This window comes from Vicugna pacos, chromosome 16 (assembly GCF_048564905.1).
Source record: "Vicugna pacos chromosome 16, VicPac4, whole genome shotgun sequence".
NCBI lineage: Eukaryota > Metazoa > Chordata > Mammalia > Artiodactyla > Camelidae > Vicugna > Vicugna pacos.
Window position 1 is genome coordinate 15,776,810 of NC_133002.1, and position 7,606 is coordinate 15,784,415.

General features: G+C 50.5%; 1 long non-coding RNA gene across 1 annotated transcript; it reads right to left on the reverse strand.

Moving 5' to 3' along the window:
* Positions 1-3,573: 3,573 nt before the first annotated feature.
* On the reverse strand, positions 3,574-5,839 carry LOC140686289 (uncharacterized). The gene is made up of 3 exons (XR_012060003.1): positions 5,562-5,839; positions 4,455-4,592; positions 3,574-3,698 (listed from the first exon to the last, which is right to left on the reverse strand). It is a non-coding gene; the product is annotated as an uncharacterized lncRNA (long non-coding RNA).
* Positions 5,840-7,606: the final 1,767 nt, after the last annotated feature.

Consider the following 7,606-nt stretch of genomic DNA (forward strand, 5'->3'; position numbering starts at 1 on the left):
TCGCTTTTCTGCGTGGACCGGGTGCTCAGTAGAGGCCGGACGTGTACATTTTTGAAGTTGAAAAGCAGCTTTGGGGGGGGGTTGCAAGCTCTCATCATCTTTAAGGGGGAAGATGAAAGTTATCTGCAGAGAAGACACCCTCCCACCCCAGCAGCACAGACTTGAGGCAAATACACAGGGAATGTCCCTCTAGGATCGGTGAACTAACCCAGACACAGGTGCTTCACGCTGAGCAACGTCAAAGCTCCTGTTCAAACAAGTAAACCGTGTATGTCTTCCTTAGGGACAAGATTAACCTAGAATTGGAAATTTCTTTTCCTTCAGTTGGATTTAAACTACTCTGTGCCTAAAATGTCCTGTTTGTTCTTGAAAATGGGTATGTGTTCTTATCCAGACTTCTGCTGAAAGCCAGACCGTGGCTGGATGGACAGGCTTCTCTGGCCAGATCAGAGTTTCTCAAGCGCGGCACTATTGACATCTGGGGCCAGACAGTCCTTCTTGGGAGCAGACGTGGTGGCGTCCAGTGAGGGGAGGGGCCACTTCTGTCTTGCAGTGACCTTCCAAACCTCATGCCGTGGGGGCTCTGACAGTACCTAGCTCGCTACGTGCAGCCCCGGCTCCGTGGCTACGGGATGCCCCGCGGTTGGATGCTCTCTCTGCCGGGCTCCGCAGCAGACCAGTGGCTTGTGTAGGGGTGCGTGTGGTCTCAGTGCGGTATGGCTCTCTGTTGCAGATGGCTTAGCTTCCCTCAAGAAACCAAGACGTTAGAGAAAACCCTACTGATTTACCGCTGGGGCTTGCTAGAGACCCACAGAGCATCCAAGGGGGCAGGGCTGCCGCCTGAATCTGCTCCAGACCCCTTCCTCGCTCTGGGCCCTCTTAGAAACATCAGCCCTCAGCACTGCCAAGCCAGCGGGTCAGAGCAGCGTCCCTAAGGGACCCATGTAAGGGCTTTGCCAACGGCGTAATGTGTGCATTTCCATTATATATTCGGGAACCGGGAAGGCTGCCACCGGACGTCTCTGGATCCGGTGGCCACTGGGAGATGCACTTGCCTTAGTGCTCGTTCCTGACGCGACTCTCGCCCACACTTACCCTCCTGGGGGCCAGGATGGTTCCTGGGTGCCTGGGTGCCAGGCTCAGCCTGGGTCTTGTACCCAACAGCTCTCAAACGGCGTCGTGGTGCCTCCTCCCCGGGGCTGTTATCTGAGTAAATGGCCAGAGATTCCCTTGGGAAAGCCCTGGAGGGAGGGCCGACAACCCCGGGCATTTACCATGTTAGGAGGGGTCTGGCCTCTCCTTCAGGGAGCAGGTCCTGGGACTGAGACGAAAATGTGGCTTTTCTTTGCGGTAACTGACTCAGGTCTTCTGTTCATCCGTTCTTGACGTCTTTTGATTATAGTTGTTACGTGGTGCCCTTACGTCGCCCGTCTCTCTTGCTTCTCAGGAACACCGTGACCTGCAGACTGTCTCCTGGGCTGACATTCTGGTCTTCCTGCCTTTTGGGCTGATCATGTCCAAGGTGCTCTATAAATTTAAGGAAAATGTCTAATAACTTGCCCACTGTGGTTATGCCTTCTGGGGGTAAGAGAGGAGGCACTGCCATATCTGTTTGTAAAACAATGGAGAGGAAAAAAAAACCTATTCTAGGAACATATTTAATGATGAGAAATGTTCTTAAATAAGATGGCATATATATTTGAATAATAGAATGGTCTATAGAAGTAAAAATGATCAGTCCAGAGTTATGTGCCTCAATATGGAAAAAAATTATAGAATGATTCATGTGTAAACTTTTTTTTAATTGGCAAACTAAATTATCTTGTTCGATGCTGTAGTCATAGGTGACAGCATAAAAGAAGGAAATAATTATCACAAAAGTCAAGGTCATTCTGGGTACCTCCTGGGGCAGGGGATGGGGTCATGGAGAAGAAAGACTTGGTGGAGGAGGCCTTGGGGGTCCACAAAGTGTGAGTGATGTTGGATTTCTTTCCTTGGGGGGTGATTACACGGGTTTTAACCTGTTCTGCCTTCTTTTGCTCATGATAAACTTTACAATGAAACCACAAAAAGATGTAGTTTACTAAATTGCATGTATAGTCTGAGCTTCACTTTATTTGAGAAAAATGTATACAAATGGAAAAAATTCCTTAAGGCTGTATTTCAAAATATTAATCATCAGTGATTTTTTAAAAACTGTCCCCTATTTTTCCAAGTTTTTCTCACTAAAATTGAGTTATTCTTATCATTTCTTAAAGCAAAAATGTTTAAGGCACCGTCATCAAGACGGGGAGAGAGTGGGTGTGGATGTGGGGGACAGGAGAATGACTGGGCAGGAATTCAGGGTCCTAGGGTCCAGGCTCACATAGCCTCCCTGAGATGGGGTGGTGCGCACACTGAATACATTGCTGGGAAAACTTGAAGTTTGAAATATCGAGATGGAATCATCTGGTTCCACCACTTTTCAGCTACGTAACTTTGGGAACATGTTAAAGAATTTTTCTGTGCTTCATGGTCCTCCTCTTGAAAATGAAGATGAAATAATTCTCCATCTGGACTGCACCTTAGAAAAAAAAATTTTAATACAAATGCTGGGCCCAGCCTAGACCAACTGAATTAGACTCTCTGGGGTGGGGCCTGGGCATTTGCACTTTAAAAAATCCTCCCAGGTGATTCAGACGCAGAGGGAGGGCTGAGAGTCCCTGGCTAGGCGCTCTGAGTGCTGGCAATGGCGCACTTAACCGTACATTGTGCCAACATTGCAAAGAGCGCAAACGTGCCTGTGGGGACCTTTGAAATGCGCACCGGGGGCCCCGCTCACTCTGAATTGGTCTTATGTTTTCAGTGGCACATTTGCAGTCCTGAGTCCACAGCTGAAGGAAAGAAAGCCTTTGCAGCAGAGTGACTTTCCGGCTGGAGGCTGGAGCAGCCAGTGGGATTTACAAACTTACAGTCTCGGTCGGGGTCCTTTCTAGAAAGGTGCTTGCCAACATCAAGGCTGAAAAGTGCCCTTTGAAACCACATTTCAGAATGATGGTCCGTCACTGCCCGTTCCCCAGGGTCCTGGGATTTCTGATTTGGGGTTTTTAGTTCTCTGATACTAATTTCCCCTGTCATGACCATCTGTCATTTGTCTGTGTGGTCCTTAGAGAAACCAGAGCCGGGCGCTCTGCAGACATCACCCTGAGGCCCCACCAGTCCCGCGTCTGAGCATCTTCTGAGTGAGACCGAGGAGACCGGAGTCGGGAGACACACGTGCACTCCCTGCCTCTGGAACCAACGCCCCGCCTGGGGGGGCTGGAGCGAAGAGCTGGGTTTTAAGCCAGCGACGCAAGCTCTCACGGCCGTTTTAGGCAAAGTCCTGCTAACAGCAGCAGAAACAGGGACCGCGACCAGTTCACGTGCTGGAAACCTCTGCCTTGGGCGTAAGGACCCTCTGAGTCTTTTCCTTGACAAAACAATCTCAAATTACTCTTTTCTTTTTATCAAAATTAAAAGACTGCAGGTTAACAGCTCTGCTCTGAAGGACTGTGGTTTTGTGAAAGCCCCCAGTGGGTTCCATGGTTCCGCTGTTTCCGTGTGGATCGATCACGGGGCACGCGTGTCTCGGTCTGGCATCCAGGCAGCTCAGCCCGTCCTGACGTGGCCTCTGTCTGTGTGGGGAGTTTCTGGTAAAGGGTCAGACGGCAGGCGAAGTGCTTTAGGAAGAGAAAGCACAAACGGAACAGGAAGCTAAACATAGCCCAATTTAGTTAATATTTAACACTTCGCATTTTCATGCAGCAGGTTGAAAACTTAAGAACCATCAGTGGTCAGGAAAGCCAACAATATTTCTTTAATATTTTAGTGCCTAAAACCCGCTTAGCAGTAGGGGGAAGGCCGTCTGTTATGAAATGTGTTTAATCACGGAGGAAACGGCCGAATTTCCAGTGTTAGGAGCACCCGTCACCCACCTGCTACTAACAGGGACAGAAGCCCAAACCACCAGGCTCAGCATTCAGTCCTGAAGCTTACAGGGGTGGTGACCCCTCCTTCCCTTTTCTTTCCCGAGCTTATTTCTAGTCCAGGAGCATTCCCATTGCTAAAGGATGCTCCCTCATGATGCTTGAATATCACTCCTGGGGCCCTGATTGCAAACTTCCACCTGACACCGAATTCCACGTCTCCGGGAACTTAGACACTCGGGTGGATCTAAACTGGCTAGCTCTTGAGTCCTCCAAGATGGGAGACGGTAAGCCAGAAGCACCCAGATTTGGAGCCCATATTAACGCTACGTTCTGCCTCATCCTGTCTCCCCAACACGTTGCTCGTGCGTTTTGACCAGTTGGAGTATAATAGAAATATATATTTGGTCTTGGACCCTGGTTCCTTGCCCAGACCTCCTAGGACCCTTGGGAGTTCCTGAGGCATAGAAGCCCCTCTTGTCATGGATAAAAAGCCCCTTTTGACCATACCTGAGTTTATGCTGATGAGATATGTCCAAGTGAGTCCTGGATGGCCTCATGGTGGGAGCTGGTCCCCAGAGGAACCAACCACATTGTCAGAAGATTAGAACTGTCAACCCCACGTCTGCCTCTGGGGAGAAGGTGGGGCTGGAGATTGAATTCAGTCACCGATGGTCAATGATTTGATCAATCAAGGTTCATCATGAAAACCTCAGAAAGAAAAGATCTGGGGGTGCCTCCAGGTTGGTGAACACATTAAAGTGCTGGGAGGCTGGCGTGCCAGGGAGGGCACCACCTCCCTCCCTGTAACTCACCCTGTACGCCCTGCCGCCTGTCTGCTCTTGAGTTGCATCCTTTTTAATGGACTGGTAAACATAAGTCGCGCACTTTCCTGAGTCTATGAGTCATTCTAGCCAATTGCCAGCCCTTAGTGGGGTTTGTGGGAGTCCCTGAGTTATGCAGTTGGCTGAACGGAAGTACTGGTGGCCTGGAGACCCCTTTGTGGCTGGCATCTGAAGTGGGGGCACTCTTACAGGGCTGAGCCCTGAATCGGTGGGGTCTGCACTGTCAGTGTCAGACCTGAGTTGAGCTGTAGGCTACCCAGTTGGTGCTGGAGAATTGGGGGTGGAGCAATGCATTTGAATTGGTTGGGGACACACACACACACACACACACACACACACCAGCTGAGAAGGGATCCCTGTCTCTGCCTAAGAAGTGGGAGGGCTGGGCAGGGTGCCCTACTCACTGCCTTTGGAGTCCGTGTCGCTGCTGAGTCGGGGGAGGGAGAAATAGGGTTGACAACTAACAACACAAGCTATTCTGGCCATCGAGGGAAAATCACACTCAAAATGTGTTACTTGACCAGATAGATTCCAAGACTTGGAGTGTCTACTTTGTGGGAAGCCCGTGTAAGTGCCAAGTTGCTGCCGCTCTGCCCACATTCTTGGCTTTATCTCAAAGGAACACGATGCCTTGGAACGATGTCTAGCGTGCTCGGGCTGAGGTTAACTGAGGCCTGGTTATGCCTGGAGGGCCCCGTCGCCGCTTTGATGCTGTGATTCATTCACTGATCTCAGTCAGCTCGCTATTTACACGCCAGTGTCAAAGTCTTACCCAGCACGACCACAAGAAGCCACCGGCCATCACCATGAAGCAGACGTGAGAGGATCAGGTAAGACTTGCTGGTGTTTGCATACAGGTGAGAAAGGTGCCGGCGCAGCTGGAGAATCCACTGGTCTGATCCATACATCACGGACCCCTCATCCCGCGGCGAGAGGGTGTGTCTGGCGGGCAGTGCGACAAGCCCCGCGGTCTGCGGACACCAGCAGAGCTGCTCCCCGCTCTGCTCCCAGCGGCGCGCGTCCTCGCGGTCCCCGCGGCGTCCAGCTCCCGGCACAGTCTCTGTTTCACTCTGCGCCTCCAGACCCAGACTTCAGCCTCAGCTTCTTTATGGAGGGAAAGAAAGAAAGGAGTGGGATGGAGAATCGGGGAAGAAGGAAAAGGGAGGGAGAGAGGGGAGGGGAGAGGCAAAAAAAGTTGAGGAAAGTTGTCTCAAGTTTAATATTTTACTGAAAGCATGGTGGGCATGGGACGGGGTTGCAGCGTCGACTTCATTCTTCTTCAGTTTTTGATCCTTGTTGTCCCCTCCCCCGACCACCCCCATCGCACCTCCGCACCCTTTCTCTCCCAATGGACCTCGGAGACCATCCACACCTACTTCTAGACAACGTGAGACAGAACAGCTGATTAAAATACGCGTTAAAAGAATTGCCCTCAAAATTCCAGATTCTTGCCCGGCTCATGTAGCGCAATTTAACTAACTCCGCCCCTAGTCCTAGGTTTCCAAGCCCGTCTCGGCTCTCCTGCGTAAGGCCCCACCTTCTGCAGAAGGTCATTGGAAGCGATGTCTTGTTCAGTTTCTCCAAGGAGCAAAAACTCTCCAGGACACAGCAAAGAGGTGATCCCAGGTAACGGAAGGCCGACCCTGACCCTGCTTCTTCGGTAACGCTCCACTGGCTGCTTTATCTAAGGCACCGTTCTCCTTTGGGAAGCACCAGAAATGGCTTTACAGTTGGAGGAAATGTACATATTTTAACAATCTCCCACTTAGCTAATGAGAACACTGGAAGTCATCTGAAGAGGCTGTATTTTGTATAAAGCATTTGGTAAATGGGTCCCCTAACTGCGACTTCCTCTTTGGCTTTATTTTATCACAAAATAACCATTGCCACGTAGAATGCACAGTCATCATTATGTCGGTACACGGTTCAGAGGGCTATTAACTCCTTGGGGGAACAACGCCTGCTAAGATACACTCTTTTCCTTGTTTAGATTCATTTGCCACCGGAGAACCACAAAGTATCCCAATTAACTATGAATCTTAGTCTGTGGTAAACGGGAATCTCCACAGGTCTCTGCAAGCTCGAAACATTATTTCAGTTCTCTGCAGGCTAGAAATGACGGTGTCGGTAATGAAAATAAATTTGCTAATTAGCTCACTTAATCAAATCGGAATGAACCCTGTTCCTAGCAGCGTCCACCTGAGAGCCTTAAGACGTGTGCCTTTTAGAGCTATGATACCACCTCCAGGTGACTTTCTCCATTTTTTGACAATTATTCAGCTTTCTCCTCAAACCTTGGGAGGGAGGCTCTTTTACAGGCAACAGTGAAAGGCTGTGGGACTAGGGTCCAGAGCAATTGCTGTAAGCCCCGCCTGGGTGGGGTCCTAGGCTGGGCAGAGCGCCTGGAAAAAACCTCCCTATTTGCTGCCTAAAGCACTCCCAAAATAACGTGATTGGCGGGGTGGGGAGAGTGTAGAACCTCCACGGTGAGTGAACAAAACACAACAGCCACTCAGAGCTACATTGTATCCCCTCGACTGTGTATTCCTGACCCCTAGTGAGCGCCGGGGCCGGGCCGGGGCTGCAGCGGCCCGTTCACCGCCTGGATGACAGTCAGGGAGGCCTCTGGTGTTACAACCGCCCCTAGCCCCTCTGGCTCCCACAGGGCAAGCTCAGGTTCCACAAGGCTGCAAACTCAAATCAAAATACCATTTCCTTTGCTAAGAAAATCATCAGAGAGAGGTTTTCATGCCGCCATACCAGAGGCCTCACACTGGCCAGAAGTGACTTGCCTAGGAGTTGAGTTTGGCCAACACA